This window comes from Taudactylus pleione, unplaced genomic scaffold (genome assembly GCF_031769625.1).
Source record: "Taudactylus pleione unplaced genomic scaffold, aTauple2 ptg000040l, whole genome shotgun sequence".
NCBI classification, from domain to species: Eukaryota; Metazoa; Chordata; class Amphibia; order Anura; family Myobatrachidae; genus Taudactylus; species Taudactylus pleione.
Genome location: NW_028284442.1, coordinates 4,505,544 through 4,522,430, shown reverse-complemented (window position 1 = coordinate 4,522,430; position 16,887 = coordinate 4,505,544). Strand labels below are relative to the sequence as shown.

General features: G+C 41.9%; 1 protein-coding gene and 1 pseudogene across 1 annotated transcript in view; one reads left to right on the top strand and one right to left on the bottom strand.

Annotated features, from left to right (window-relative positions):
* LOC148538322 (dynein axonemal heavy chain 3-like) overlaps positions 1 to 16,887 on the bottom strand; it is a 1,025,530-nt gene that overhangs the window by 439,079 nt on the left and 569,564 nt on the right. The window lies entirely within an intron of this gene.
* Positions 2,425 to 2,543, top strand: LOC148538323 (5S ribosomal RNA; annotated as a pseudogene).

The following is a 16,887-nucleotide window of genomic DNA, read 5'->3' as shown; positions in this document are numbered from 1 at the left end:
GAACTAAACATCCCAGCATGCACTGCCATAGTTTTGCTATTTGGTCATGATAAAACTATTGGAAGGCATGCTGTTGAACATTCATGATTAATGTCAGTTTAAAAATGGTTAATTTTGGAAAAAATACATGTGTCAAACAGTGAATTGTGCTGACAGGAAGTGCCTAACGCTTCTTCAGGATCCAGGCTGGCATGTCTACTCATTATTTGCTGTGTTAGATTCTGAAGTGGCTGCCCAGGTAAGTCCTGTCCAAGTTCTTTGGTGAGGACTTGTCAGGTCTTTTGAGTTATGTAGTAATTTTGGCTTTTCCTGAAATGTGTATGTCTGTCAGTTATGTGCTGCTTTTCTGTGAGCAGTGTCTGTTAGAGATGTTTTTGTATACACTTGTGGAGTGATACAGCTGTGGCTTTGTGGTAAGGTCTTAATGGTAGGAAATAGCCAGACCAGTAACACAAGGAGTAAGGCTGCTGCACACCTGAGACAGAGCAAGGAGGCAAACATCTTACCCTGCCCAGTACAACGCTGGATGCCAACAGTTTTTTACTGGCAAGAGACAATAGGAGAGTACCACCACCCCCTCACACCAGAGACCAAGGTCCCGAATGACACTACCCACCTCTCCTTCAAACAAAGGATGAGGTCCCAAACTGGCACCACAGCATCCCACTCACCTCTCTTGTGGAGCATTTTCTGAACCCCTGCAGTAGCCCCACACATTTTAATTTCCCTAGAAAATAAGTGGGACCAACTTGGGGGGGATAGGAAGAAAGGGGGAAGAACAGGTGGAGATGGAATTAACAAGGGGAAGAACAGGGGGAGAGAGAAATAACGGGGAGACAGAAGAGAAGAGGAAAAAAAAGGGGAGAAGGGAGGAATATGGGGAAGAACAGAGGGACATGGGAAGAAAGGGGGAACACCGATCATCCATACACCTCCTAATATTGTGTGGGTTCCCTTGTGCCACAAAAACACACATATATATATATTTATATATATATATGGATAATTTATAAACTCGGTGCCAGTACCTAAACCAATCAATAGAACACTGGTGTGATATAAAATAGTGGAACACAATGCAAGTAAACCCAAGGGCGTTAACCTCGGGCGTCTGCTCCTTTTGTCAATAGTTTGTAGTGTTGGTGAGTACACTACCTTGTAAATAGAGAAGGGGGGTTATTGACTATGGGCGATCAACCTGCTATTGATACATAGTGATATATGTAAAGTGCTACGTGCCAATGTGCTTATCATCAACCTGAACACATATAAATTAAAACATAAAATCTTAAAGTGCTTAGTGCAATAAAAATACCTTTAGCAGCATAGACCAGTGAAGTGATAAAAGACAGCTAATATCATTTAAAATGCAAATTTAATAGAGTATAACAAGATAAAAGCGATAAAATTCCAACGCGTTTCGTCCGTTGACTTCTTCCTGGGGATGAAGGTTAAGGAATGGTGGTCACCTATTTATACCCCTTTTCCACCTTCTACTAGGGACAGAGAACTTCCGGGTCACAGTTCAATTGTGCATCCGAGTCACATTTCAAAAGCTCCAAAGTGGCACATATCTTTATGGGGGCGCCTAATATCTAAACGTTCACCATAGGTAATGTCCATGAAAACTTATGGCAATGTCCATAAATACTTTTGTTTAGTTTAGACCATCCAGTTTGGAATAATCATATGCCTCTGCCCTTACATATGTATACTTCCGCCAGCTTTATTACGTCATGTCCGGTTACGTGTCCCACTCTGGGATAGGCTAACATGCTCGTCCTGCCTTTCATCAATCCTCCATCATATCCGGTCATGTGCCTCAACTCCGAACATCATAGTGCCGCTGTACTCCAACTTGCGTGCTTCCGTCAGACGTCCATGATGCGCGATCACGTGCACCGCTCCACACCTCCTCCGGATATCCATCTGTGTTATGCGGTTCATTCCCTGCACATCCGCCAGCACCTGTGAGAAGAGTGGCTAACTTCCGCCCTTAGTCGCTGTCATTACTAGCCATCGATTTTGGTACCTTTCAATAATAATGGGGCGGATCTAAAAATAAATAGAAGCAATAATAAATTATGCTGATCAAGATACTTAAGCATGGAGCTGTCCACCAATAATCACATTATCCTTGGTACAAAACATCATATTGTGTAATTAGATACTATATATATCAGCCATGAAAAAGATCAATTATGTATGCAAGTATGAAAGGAATGTTGTTGATAAAAAACAGTAATTGATGTCGCTAGGTACAACTAATAGATGCCTAACATAGAAGATAAAAATAAAACAAAAAACATAATTTCCCATTTTTGATGGGTGCCCAAGAATACCAGGTGTGGTAGATTTACCCTTTCCTTCATTTGACTACTATCAAATCCAAGTGGTGATTTAATGGTGAGGAGCCTTGTGAATATCTACTACCATACCAGTGTGTGTGTGCCCAATCTCGTCTGATCTTGGAAGCTATACACAACTGGGCCTGGTTAGTACTGGGATGGGGGACCTCCTGCAAATACCGGGTATTGTAGTTAATCAGTTTCTAGGCTATCCTTGAACCAGCCCATGAAGGCCTTTACCTGAAGATGGAAATTCAGTCTCATGCAGAAATGGAAAAGATGAGAAAAGAGAGAGGACTATTTGCAATATGCAATAATCATTCAGAAACTTTTATTCTTGGAAAGGAACATTGTTTTTTAAATACAATTTGGAATCTAAACCCCATGTGAATCCAAACAACATGAGCCTTTTCTTGTAACTTCAACATGTACTTTTGACCTAATCATTAGTAGTCCCCTATCTCCTCCTAACTTAAAGAAGGGACAGAACTATTAACTGTTTCCAGTCTGAATTATACCCATTATCATTTACTTATTCATCATTTACTTATTTATCATTTATGTTTTTTGTTTGATTTTTATCTTCTATGTTAGGCATTTATTAGTTGTACCTAGCAACATCAATTATTGTTTTTTATCAACAACATTCCTTTCATACTTGCATACATAATTGATCTTTTTCATGGCTGATATATATAGTATCTAATTACACAATATGATGTTTTGTACCAAGGATAATGTGATTATTGGTGGACAGCTCCATGCTTAAGTATCTTGATCAGCATAATTTATTATTGCTTCTATTTATTATTAGATCTGCCCCATTATTATTGAAAGGTACCAGAATCGATGGCTAGTAATGACAGCGACTAAGGGCGGAAGTTAGCCACTCTTCTCACAGGTGCTGGCGGATGTGCAGGGAATGAACCGCATAACACAGATGGATATCCGGAGGAGGTGTGGAGCGGTGCACGTGATCGCGCATCATGGACGTCTGACGGAAGCATGCAAGTTGGAGTACGGCGGCGCTATGATGTTCGGAGTCGAGGCACATGACCGGATATGACGGAGGATTGATGAAAGGCAGGACGAGCATGTTAGCCTATCCCAGAGCGGGACACGTGACCGGACATGACGTAATAAGCCTGGCGGAAGTATACATATGTAAGGGCAGAGGCATATGATTATTCCAAACCAGATGGTCTAAACTAAACAAAAGTTTTTATGGACATTGCCATAAGTTTTCATGGACATTACCTATGGTGAACGTTTAGATATTAGGCGCCCCCCATAAAGATATGTGCCACTTTGGAGCTTTTGAAATGTGACCCAGATGCACAATTGAACTGTGACCCGGAAGTTCTCAGGGGGTCATTCAGACCCAGTCATTAGCGCCGATGCGCTCGGACCGGGTCGATGGCCCCCCACAGAGCATGCGCACGACGGCGCCGGCGCCGTCGTGCGTATGCGTGAAACCCGCTATGACCGACAGCGCCCTTCTCTCTCTCTCTCTCTCTCTATATATATAAACATGTATACATATATAAACACATATATGTATATGTACAGGTAGAGAGTTTCCCATATCCGAAATGCTCGGGAACAGGAGCATTTTGGATATGGGATTTTTTCTAGAGTATCTAGAAAACCTGGTGGTCCAGCAGTGTAGGCAGGGGTCTGGCGGGGGGTGTCGGGGTTCGACTTGCTTTGCGGAGGTTCAGCGGCATCCATTATAGGGTGCGGGGGCCCAGCAGTATCTGCGGTGGGGTGCAAAGGGGTCCGGCAAGGGTGTGGGAGGGTCCAGTTGCGTCCGCTGTAAAAGAGAAGTAGCTGTTGAAAGAATGGCTGCAAAGCCACTCCCACACCGGCAGTCATTGGACAGTGACACAGTGACGTCATGACACCAGGTCACGTCATATCCAAAATATTCCGGTTGTATTTATTTTTTAACATTGATGTTATAGGACATTTTATTTTTATTATGGCGGCCCTGTACGATCAAGACTTGATACGGGGCCTCCGATTAGGGATGGTATATTATACATTATACAAGGGATGGCCACCGAATATCGATGGTTTGCAAATCGATGTTAATGAAACATTGGTGGCTGTGGCCTCAAATAATAGATGGTTTCTATTGATGGTTGAACCCATCAGCCATCAGCCAATGGTACAGCTGTTATTGGCCATCATTACAGTATACCATAAAAAATGCTATTTTTATGGTGTACGGTGTTTAAAAAAAATATTTTTTTTATAAAATTGTGTTGGATAAGTCTTAAAAAGATATTCTTGACCTAATTCAGTCATTAAAAAAAACGACAATTTCTGAGCGGTTTTTGGAAAAAAAATAGTCAGTTAAGTGGTTAAAGCTAATCATGCATCTGTGAACCATTCATGCTATGAGTTCATTATAGCTGCTGTGGCAGACATCTATTCCATTTCCAAGTAATTGTCATTCATCCAGGGGCGTATCTATAATGGGTGCAGGGTGTGTGGGGCACACGGGCCCCTGAGTCCAGGGGGGCCCCGCACCGCATACCCTGCACCCATAGTATTACTTACCTCTCCGGAGTCCCACGTCATAGCGGGGGACCGGTGCTGTAAAAACGACTGGAAAATGGCCACCGTGGCCATCTTCCCATCGTTTGCGCATGCGCAGTACAGGGAAAATGGCCGCCGCAGCCATTTTCCTGGTGACCTGCACATACTCTATAGACTCTGGGTGCACTCTAGTGCCCAGAATCTGTAACTCCGGCGCTGGCCAAGCACAGCTCAATGCGCTGCCAGCCGCTGGACAGAGAGGACGGGGCCCGTGTCGGAGCTGCATACGGGCCCCCTCCTCTCTAGAAACACCCCTGCATTCATCTATTAGTGGTAGTCCTAAAAAGAAACAGGGAAATTTGATACTGCTACACCATCCCACCCACAGTGCTGACATTGCTGGCAACTTTGCACAGCCGGCACTCCTGCACTGCCGACACTACTGGCACCCCCACGCTGAGAACACTACCGGCACTCTTGCACTGCTGACATTGCAAGCACTACCGCACTGAGGACACTGCTGCCACCTACACACTGCTGACATCACTGGCACCCCAGCACTGCCAACACCCTCGGACTGAGAATAACGCAGGAATCCTCTGTCACAGTAAGTGCACCATTGATGTATCCAACCTGCACTATATCCGACTGCACTGTATTTGACCTGCACTTTAACCCACACTGTATCTGACCTGCACTGTAATCTCCACTGTGTCTGACCCGCGCTGTAGCTGAAAGGGGGAGAAGCGGGTACTAATTAACTGGGCCCAGGCTTTCTGGAGGGACCTGTCGGGTACCAGGGTCCAACATGCCCCCCCTTCTTACCTGATAGCAGCCCAGCATGCACTGCTATTTGCTGGGCTACAGTGGGAGACTGCTCAGAGCTTGCTGCTACATGTGGGGGAGCGATCACACTGAATGTGGCCCCCCTGGATTTGTGCCGGGCTGGGGGCTCACAGTGCTCCCTTCACCAGCGCGCAGCACCACAAAAGGTTTCTTTTTTTTTTCCTAAGGGGATGTAGCCACGCCTCCCACAATTAGAACATGCCCCTTTTCCCCTAGACCCGGGCCAGCTCTCTACGGCCCTGCTAACAGTCCAGATTTTAAGAATAGCCATAGGTGACTTAATTAGTATTGCAGTTGTTTTGATTTAACCATCTGTGCTCAAGCATGGGTATCAATAAAACCAGAACTGTTATACCACTTTCACACAGAATGTGTGAAATATGCTAGCTCTTACCCGGCATTTAAATGTAGTGTGGGCTTCCTGATTAAAGACTTTCGAAAATGCCTGGTCTCCAACCCTGGTATTTTCGACCCGGGTTGACTCTTTTAAACAGAAAAAAAACATGTGTTTATCTGCAAAATACCGGGTAAAAGTGCTTTAGCCGGTACTATCATTTTCTGTGTGAAAGGGGTATTAGTGCGCCGTGAGGACCGAGGTTGGTAATCACTGGTGTAGCCAGCCAGCCTTTGGCCTATATTGGTGAACAATATTGTGAGCTGTGAGGTGGTTAAAATTGAGTGGAAATGAGTGGAAATTAATGTTATTGAGGTTAATAATACTCTAGGAACAAAAAAAATGCCCAAATTATGTGATTTTAGAAAATTTTTGAAAAAAATCCAAAACCAAAGACAGCATTTTGACAAATAAAATCCAGATGATGAATTAGAACCAAAACCAGCAAATGGTCTGACGCACATTTCTAGATCTTAATAATTTCATGCAATTAGACACTAATTTATTATGGTGTTTGTATTATGTGTATTACACACTCTTGTTTTTGTATTGAGAAAGAGGTATATTATTTCTTTAAAATAAGCCATAATAACTACCACTATGTGGGAATGCATTAGGGATTTGCAATGTGGATTCATTAGTTAGTAAGGGAATGCAGTTGAGCAGCAATGTGATTGTCAATTACTGTATGCTCTTTAAAAAGAGTTGAACTGAATAAAAATCTATATATAAAAATATATATGCCTGTATATACATTTGTTATGTTATTATAATAGAAAATAATAGAAGGATCTATGTTTTTTTTTAACTTGAGGACTGGATAATCTATTAGTGCAGAACAAGTGACTCTAATTGCTAATTAGTACGTAGGGTATAGCTTGCCTTCTGAGACTAGAATGGACACTCTCAAATATATTTTTTTCAGATGAAATTGTCTTTGATTTCAGCCTTTTTGTTGGACTTTGTGGATGATCATTACCTTACCGGCTATTAACTATCATTTAATGTGGTTATATTCTTCCAAATTGGACTTGTGTCACTGTTTCTGGGATAACACTGCACTTGTGTACAGTGATCCCTATGATCACAATATACAGTCTGGCACCATTTATTGTAAGATAACTGATTCAACAATCTATTGCAGAACCTAGCTGCTACGCTATCGCTCAGTAACTTGAGAGACAGTCTGAGGACCATACATCCACCAGCAGGTGTCTGCCATGTGAATTCCATATATTCTTAATTGATTTGCTTCATGGTGCATGGCTGTATATTAATCATATTTGCTCATTATTTATTTTGGAGATCTGGTGCTATACTGTCATTCACTGGCAGGCATCTGTAGCAGCCCATAAATCTAAAGGGCAAATCCCCAATTCCCAAATGCAGATCCGAACCATTGATCGGTGGAATCCGATGATTGTTGATTTCTCAGAGGATTGGCAAACTAGATTATTATTATTATTGTTGTAAGAGTCCGATCATTTTTGATTTACAATCTGTGAATCGAGATTGTCCAACATGTTCGATTTTGCAGATCACCCGACCCAGTAATCGGCAGAATGGGGAACTGTCCCAATAGATGCTTGATGTATGGGCCCCCTCAGTGAGTTCAGCAATTTCTGCATTTATTTACTCTGTGATTGATGGTTCTCTACAGAACTGAAGGGGTCCATACATCAGGAAACCTGATTCCCCAATCCTTTATTCTCCATTGATCAGCAAAACCCAATATGTTAGAAATCCTCGACTCAACGATTCTGACTCATAAATGATCAGAGTCAGCGAGTTGAGGATTTCTAACAAGTTGAATATTGCAGATTTTTTAACACTATCATTGACACAATGCAGATTTGTGCTCCTTGATTTTGATGTATGGGCTGCATTAGTCTGTTTATTTCTACTGCATATGGTTTTCATTACATCTATCAGCCATTTCATAAAGATTCCAGTTTAGACTGATATATCACATACCTATATATATAATGTAGCCATCTCATTTGTTGACAATTAGTGCACTCATCTACTTAAGTATATCCCTTTCATTGTGTCAAGTATTAGAATTGCTTTTAACTGCTTTATTATAAGATCTACTATTTTTAAAAAATATTGTTTTCAAAATTCTCATATTAAAGGCTGAAATGTATAAACTTTCAGGGTTTCTCTGAGCCTTGCTAGAAATGTCTTTTCCTAGACATAATTAAGCAATTCAACATCTCTACAATTACTTCAAACACTTTAAATGAACTTAATTTGTTTTTAACATTATTTCTAATTAAATAAGTTGTTTTAATGGATTTTATTGCGTCAACACCCTTCCTGCAGAAGTCTGAGTAATTATATGTAATCAAGTATAAAAGTCACAAGTCAGGTGTCAGTATTATGCACTCATGCACACTAATGCTTGATGAAGAAGTCTAACTTCGAAGTGTTGAAGAGTACAAGTGTAGACCGGCTTTCCTGTCTTTTAGCTGGTTCAGGACTGCCTTAAATCCTAATATGTGTCTTGTTTGAATAAACTGCAAGTGCATACTATTTTTTGTAATTTTAATTTACAATAAATCACTCCCATTTCATCTATTGCTGGATTAGTGTTTCATTCTAGCCAAGCTATATCCAAGTCATTATCTTTATATGCCATACATTTGATCTATTTTGGATTACTTTTTATATTTTTCTCCTAATATTCTTCCCTCCTTTTTTTTGGATTAAAGGTTTTTATTTAAAGCAATAAAAAATACAACACATCCACAGTATTTCACAAAATTAAATTATCGTACAACATAAAATAAATCACAGATAAAAAAAATAAAATATATATACTACAAAGCCTGTAACAGAACATAAACTGAGAGTGAGAAGGGAGAAAGAGTGGAGGGGGGGGTGAGAGGGGAACCACCTGAGATAATATCCTAAAAATGTTTTTATTAAAATATGAGGTGAGTCAACAAGTTCCACTAATATGCCCCGAATAGGAGGGAAAATTTTTAAACAGAAACCAAGGTCCCTATATATCACTGAACTCTCTATATCTAGTAGTGTCAGACATCATAAGATTGTCCTTTGACATATAGAAACCAAATCTGGAGAACCACTCTGCTATGGTTGGTGGGTTCAGAGATCTCCAGTGGACTGGAATTACAGCCTTGGCAGCACTGTTGAGTTGCTTCATAATCGATTTTTTATACAAAGACACAGGGCCCTCTATCTTAATAAGGAGCCAAAAATCAGGTTCTGAGCTAACGTCCTGGCCTAAAATCTCTTTAGATAAAGATTCCCACCATATATGGAGAAGGGAGCTAACAGCTAACATCTCCAAAACAAAGCGGAAGTACCAAGGTACATTTCAGCAAGAACTGGGGGGCATCTGTATCAGCGGGCCAACACTTTAAATTGAGTCTCCACTACTGAATAGCTAACCGAGCAGGACATAGTGGTCTGAAAGATCTTGTCCCAATCTTTAGTGTCTAATTGTATACCCAGATCCCTTTCCCAATCAGCTGTGAAATGTGGCAATGTGGAAAATGTGTCTTCAATAAGTAATTTATATCCAGAAGAGAGAACATTTTGGGGACGGGATTCATACTGACACATCGATTCAAAAGGAGTCGTGAGTCTATGGGCAGCCTCTCTGATCGATTTACTAGACAAAAAATGTTGAATAGGGAGATATCTCAAAATCTCAGAGGCCGGTAGATCCCAAATCTCCTGTACTTGGCTAAAAGAAAGCACACCATATGAGGACACCAGCTGACCAACACATCACCCCAACCTGTATCCAAAGTCGATAGGTGGAGAAAATCACCCCTGGGAGGAATTCCAGATTATGAAAAAGTGGGGTCATAGGAGAGATTGTGGAGGAAACACATGGTCTTTTCCTTAGTAATTTCCACAGAGTAAGAGTTGGGCCTACAGTGGGGTAGGTAACAAAGGGAAGGGTCTGTAACCATGCTGTCAGTCCAAGGCATGCTGGTAGACTGTGTCTCTCAAGCCTCACCCACTGTCTGTCAGAATCTGGTCAGATCCTTTCGAGGACTCTACTGAAGGCCACTGACTCATAGTAAGTAAAGAAATAGGGCAATTGAACCCCCCCCCAAGTGTCTACATCTGAAGAGAACATCATGTCTTAAGTGAGGCCGTCTGCCACCCCACACAAAGTATCTCACCAAGCGGTGAATGTTCAGAAACCAGCTCTTGAGGACATAAATTGGGAGGGTCTGGAGCAGATAAAGTATTTCAGGAAGTATATTCATTTTGATTACCCATCCATGAGAAAGTACCCTGACGCCAGTCCTGAAGTTCACTTCTGATCTTTGTCAAAAGAGGTAGAAAGTTATCTGAATACAACCTGGATAGGTCATAGTTCAACCAAATCTCCAAATATTTAAGTTTTGAGGGATGCCAGGAGAAGGGGAAAGAGGCATGTAAACCTTCCTCCACTGTGTATGGGGATGTGTGTGTAAGGTTAACTGCTGTATATTTAGAGCAGTTTATTTTGAGACAGCACCAAAGTCCAAGAACTCAAAACTAAATTAGCTACAGAAATAGAGGGATTGGTAAGGACAGCCAGAAGGTCATCGGCAAACAATGCCTCCATACACAATACAAAATTAATGAGGGATAGGAGACATCCCTGTCTAGTGCCATTAAAAATCCGCACTGGGTCGGAAAGGGCACCGTTTATCTTAATACGTGTCGTAGGTGTGGAATATAAAGCCAGTATTCTATGCAAGAAGGCAGGACCCAACCCCATGTGTGCCAACAAACTCCTCATGAACAGCCAATTTATTCTGTCAAAGGCGTTCTCTGCATCAGTGGATAACAGAAGAGCTGGGGATAAAACAGCAAGATGCATCAGGTCAATCACCTTGGTGGTGTTGTCTCGTGCCACCTGGCCCGGGAAAAACCAACCTGGTCTGAATGAACTAATACAGGAAGAAGAATTTTAAGTCTGTTTGCAATAAGCTTGGCAAATAGTTTAATATCTGTGTTCAGTAAGGAGATAGGCCTATAGCTGGAGCACAAGACTGGGTTCTTACCATCCTTATTGATAACCACAACATGGGATTCAAGGGACTGGGATGAAAAACCTATCTTAACAGATACAGAGTTAAAAGCCAATAACATCTTGGGTAAAAGAGTGGTTTCAAACATTTTGTAATATGAAACCGTATAACCATCAGGACCCGGGCTCTTACCAGTAGGGGTGTTTTTTAGAGCTTTTTCCAATTCCTTCAACGTGAATGGGCTGTGCAACCACTACCTGTCCTCGTCAGAGAGAGAGGGGAAACTAACCTTTCAGAGATAATTAGATACAGTCTCCTGAAAAGCAGCAACCTCTGAGGGAGAGCCCAAGGACGAAAGGCCATACAGCTTCGAATAGTAAGAATGAAATGCTGAGGCAATATCGGGGATCAATCTACAATCTCTACCAGTCTCATCCTAAAAGATACCGCTGGCTGAGCCCGCAAGGCCCTTGCCAGTAAGTTTATTGTCCCAATGAAAAAATGATTTTTACATAAACTAAAATCTCTTTTCACCTCTTCATTCAATAATTTATTGAGTTCAGATCGGGCCAAGGATAAAGCTGTCCGGTCTGCCACTTCTTCCCTTCTTTTTGATTCTTTATCATACTCAATTGTGTGACATTAACACCTGGCTTTATGGTAAAATGCAGCAGGAAATTGTGGTTCTCTCTGTACATTTACTTTTGGACTAATATTTCATATTTAATATTATTGGATACAATTTATTGAACATGTTTTGCTGGAAACTGTGCTTGGGAATGATTATTTAAATTAGATATTAAATTATTATGAATGTATTTGCCTCAGTATTTCCCCCTCTATGACATTAATGCATTCATTTTACAAATGCACTAGTCCAGAAGAGTCGCAATTAATTGCAATGGGTGATAATATTTTATTTACCACCAATACAAGATTAGGTTGTCAAGGCATTGAAAATAAGGAGCAAATTTATTAAGATACATGTTTGGTGAAGATGCCACCCAGGCTTGGCGATATTGCAGGAGGCATGGCTACACCCACTTACTGTAAAATTTAAAAAAAGACTTTTGCAGTGCAGCGTAGCGGCGCAAGCGGGGGCGCTGTGCGCCCCTCAGCTCAGCACAAAGCCAGGAGGCATGATCAACATGATCGCTCCCCCCCACAGGCATAGGAGACTGTTGCTGCTGCTGCTCAGCACATTGCAGTGTGCGCTGGTCTGATGTGATTTAAGAGGGGGGGACGACACCGTTGCCGGGCTCCCCACCAGGCCCTGGTAATTAGTACCTGCCTTCCTCTCGACATCCCTGGGCGTGTTTGCCCTATTTTTCAAACACAGAGATTTACTAAAGGCAAACACTGGTGACAAACTTGCAAGTATTTTCCATAGACAGGAATACAAGACTGGCATTTACCAAGAATCATGTCATGATCGTAAATAGAGCAAATTTTGCACAAAATAGTAGTTTGAAATAGACTACCTCATGAGCAGCGTGTTTAGCAGAAGCATGCACACATCAGTGTGAAACTGTGCATGCTTCTGAGTGTGAAACAGGCATTAAATGGCTAAAACTTAAAAAAAAAAATATGTGGGGTGCCCCCCAAAAGCATATCAGCAACAGGCTCTTTGAGCCAGCCCTGATCCTAAAAATATGGGGATAAATTTGTGTAGGGGTCCCCCGTATTTTAAAATCCAGCGCTAGGCTCAACTAGCAGGCAGGTAGTGCCATAGCCATGCGGCCCACTTGACGGGGTCACCCCAGCCAAAGCATTAACTGCCCCATCTAGTCAGCCTAAGGCGGGGATTCCTCAGGAAGTGGGACCCCCCAATAAAAGGGTCTCCCCTCCTGAGTATACTCCAGGCATGGGGTGAAGCCCAGGGCTATTCCCCGCCCCTCTAGGCGGTGGGTGCTGGGTTGATGGGTGTAAAAATTAGATTTAAACTAATATTGTCCTTTACAGTAGGACTTCAGGTCCCAGGAAGCCTGCCCCACTTGCTGGCACTTGGAGAACCACAAGTGCAAACAAGTCTAGGCATTATGGGCCCACTGGCAACTATAGTCCCCCCCTAAAGGAAATATTAAAATAATGATATGTGTATACAAATAGCTTTTCTCCCAAAAGTGATGGAACCCACGTGTGTTCCTTCACTTGTATGGCTGTGAGACAATCAACGGCCGCTATCATGGAAACAGGCCATTGATTAGCTGTGAATGGTCTGTCTTTTAGCCAATCAGCATCTTAAAACTCACCACTGGTATTACAGCATGCAGAGACACTGAAAGTGGATGTCTACGTCCTTGCACATTAAGGCCCTGATTCAGAGCCGGACGCTGTGACCAGAGCGCTCGCTCTGAATCAGGGCCCACCTCCATAATTATGGAGCGTCCTCTTAGACGCTCATATAGCTGTGGGTCACCACCCACAGCATATACGAGCGTGCAGGTTGATGGTCGCGATGGTCTTGACCATCGCGACCATCGCCACTGCGAGCCGAAGCCTGCGGTTGAGTTTCTCAACCGCAAGGCCCGGAGTGATTTTGGCTCTATCAGAGCCAAAATCACTCCCACTGACATCACTAGTGATGTCAGTGGGGCCGGCTTCTGACGGTAGGCGTTCCCTTGGGAACGCCTCCATCTGGGAGGCACGCCCCCGGCACGCCCACCAAAGGGGGCGTGCTGTCAGTCAACATCGACAGCACACCCCCTTTGATCAGACACAACGAGCGAAGGAAAGTCCTTCGCTCGTCGCGTCTCGCGCATGCGCACGACAGAGCTCCCTCCGTCGTGCGCATGTGCAGTGCACACCATCGACCCACTTGCGAGCGGACAGCCACTCGCGAGTGGGTCTGAATCAGGCCCTAAGACGCAGGCACTACACCAGGGGAGGGCTGATACTAGCATTTGCATATTATCACAGCAAACTCCCAGAACAGTTTTCGAGACGCATTTGTGGTAATATACAGTTTATGAGAAGCATTAAAGTAGCAGTTATTTAGAAGGCAAAATAGAACTGGTTTTGTCTTTTAAATGACTGCTACTTTAAAGCATTGGGCAGTCTTGCATGGGACTGCAGTCCGCAGACTATTACCTTTAACCCTATATGTTATCTAAAATGAAACTCTGCATCATACTCGCCTACTTTTTAATTCTCCTCTCTTGGAGAAGCCCGGAAAGGAGATGCAAATGACCACTTTGGTTGTGGGGCCGGGCTTTTTACGTTGTTAGGCCAATTATATGATTTGTGACATTTTAGCCTCTCCCTACAGAGCCACGAGATTAAGTATGCTCTGCACCTGCATGCACTCTTTCCTGATAGAAGTAAAGTTGTCCTTTCATACTGTATAAATGTATAGCTGAATTTGTATGTAGGTGGCTGGAAGGAAGTTATATGTACTGCATTTCTGATCACTGCTATAGCTTGCATAGTGATATAGAAGTCTCAGGGCAGAAAAGCAATAGTATCTCTAAGGTAAACTGGAAACTGCATGTCTGAGTGATTAGTTAAAGATTCGCTACTAAATGGCTTTAAATTAGTTGTATTTGCCTTGTTAATAGCCCCTCTATGACATTAACAATCCTCTTGTAGTTTTAATTAGCGATGACTTTATAATACTATTTACTGAATAAAAGGCGGTGTGGACACAAGTTGTCAGGCTGACAACTTACTGTGCATGCACGAATTGGAGACCTTCCATGCGGGGACTTGCCTCCCTCTCTGCAGTCCTGAACAATGGCACCAAACACTTGAAACCCATAGCATCTGGCCAGCTTCATGAAATAAGCAGCTCTCACCATAAAGGTGGACACCGAACATGGAAGAAAATGTAAATAAGCACTGACAAGGCAGCTACATTTAAAAAACTGATTACATTTATTAAAACTATAACTATAGACAATCACCAGTAAAACTAATCTTTAATCTATATAAAAAAAAACTGATATGTAACTCACCAACACTCTCACAGCTTCTAAACATACTGTCAGACTGTTAGGCCTAACATAATCAGTAATGTCAGATTAGCGCAGTGCCAAGCAGTTTGTCCTACGTCAGTTAGATGTAAACCTGTAAGTATTGGTAGATATTGGCAGATACTCCAAAACTGTATTTATAAATTACTAGAAGTATTTCACAATAGAGCTAAACGCATGGTATTGGGTGTATTAGTTGTCTGGAGTGATGTAAACTGGGTTGTCTCATGGTCCCTCTCTCCCTTTCTGGAACATGACATTGCTCTCCTTTTTGATGGCTAAAGTCGGAAAAACAGGCTGCTAAATCAATCTTGGATAGCTATGATCACAATTCCACTCATGTAATCACAATTGTGATGCATTTCTCTGCCTACAGGGCATTTTCATCAGAGGTAACATTGGAGACCATCCATTTGGGAACTGTCTTTCTCTCTGCAGCCACAAGTAATAGCACTGAATAGCCAAGTTCCTGCATCTGGCCAGCTTCATGAAGTAATTTGCCTAGACCTTAATGGAGTATTAGGACATTGCTGAACATAACACAGAAAGTGACAGTTCCCTCTCATGTCTCTCTTTGTCCTCAATTCATTGCTACCTCATACCTTTAATTTCCACCTTCATTGTCCTTTCTTAAGTCTCTCATTGCTATCCTTCATTGATGTTCGCATGCGTCATTGCTCCCTGGTCCTTTCATGTGTCATCACCATCCAATTGTTTCCTCTCATACATCATTACCATCCTCATACATTGATCCCACTCAAGTCTCCCTCCTGACAGCTACTTATCTCTTGCTTCATAAAGGAAGTGAGGATGTGTGAACACACTTCCATTCTGGTCATGTTTGATTGATGTATTAGAGTGTTACCGACACTGAAGTGTCACAACCTGCAAAAGCAGCTCAGTGTTCACTGACACAGCAGAAAAGAATGTACTTCAGCCATACAATATTAGCCTCAAAGATGCAAAAGTAAATGAAATTAAGCTGCAATTAATCAGTGATTTGGGCTAGAAACCTACCTTCATCCCCTAACTGCACGTCTGAAGAGGGTTCTCCAACGTCTGAAGAGGGTACTCTAAGTTAACCTTTAACTGTCAGTGTCATGCTGTGCAAAGTCAGATTTGCAGCTAGGCCATTACAGGACAAGTTCTTACATTTCACAATAAAGTCTTAAACATTAATATATATTTAATGTTCTGGGCCAAGCACTGGCAGGCATGCCTGAGGCCCAATAATGCCGCCAGCACTACTGTCTGTCCTAAGTCACTCCTGTCCTGGCTGTCATCACAGCTTGACAATCTGGTCTACACTCAATAGAAGAAAAGCTTTCCAATTATATAAAAATATAGTTACGTATTATTTATTACAGCCACTGAAATATATAATTATTAATTAACAATACGACTGATGAATTTATTCCATTTTATACATTATATTTCTATAAAGATCCACGTACTGACATTTCAGAATGTCAAAGATTTGAAAACACTTTCAAACTACAATTAATTTAATCCACATTTTAGATAGATATATTACACTATGTAAATCCCATCATGTTGCAGTATTATCACAATTAATATGAACTTTTTAGAAGAAAACTACAATTTCAGAGGTTTCTCTTTTGTTTTGCTCAGAGCAGCATTGTTTCTACTAACAAAATAACTTGTAGATCAGGGACACTGAGGGGTAAATTTACTAAAGTGCAGGTTTACAAAAGTGGAGATGTTGCTCATAGCAACCAATCAGAATCTAGCTAACATTTTCTAGAAAGTACTAAATA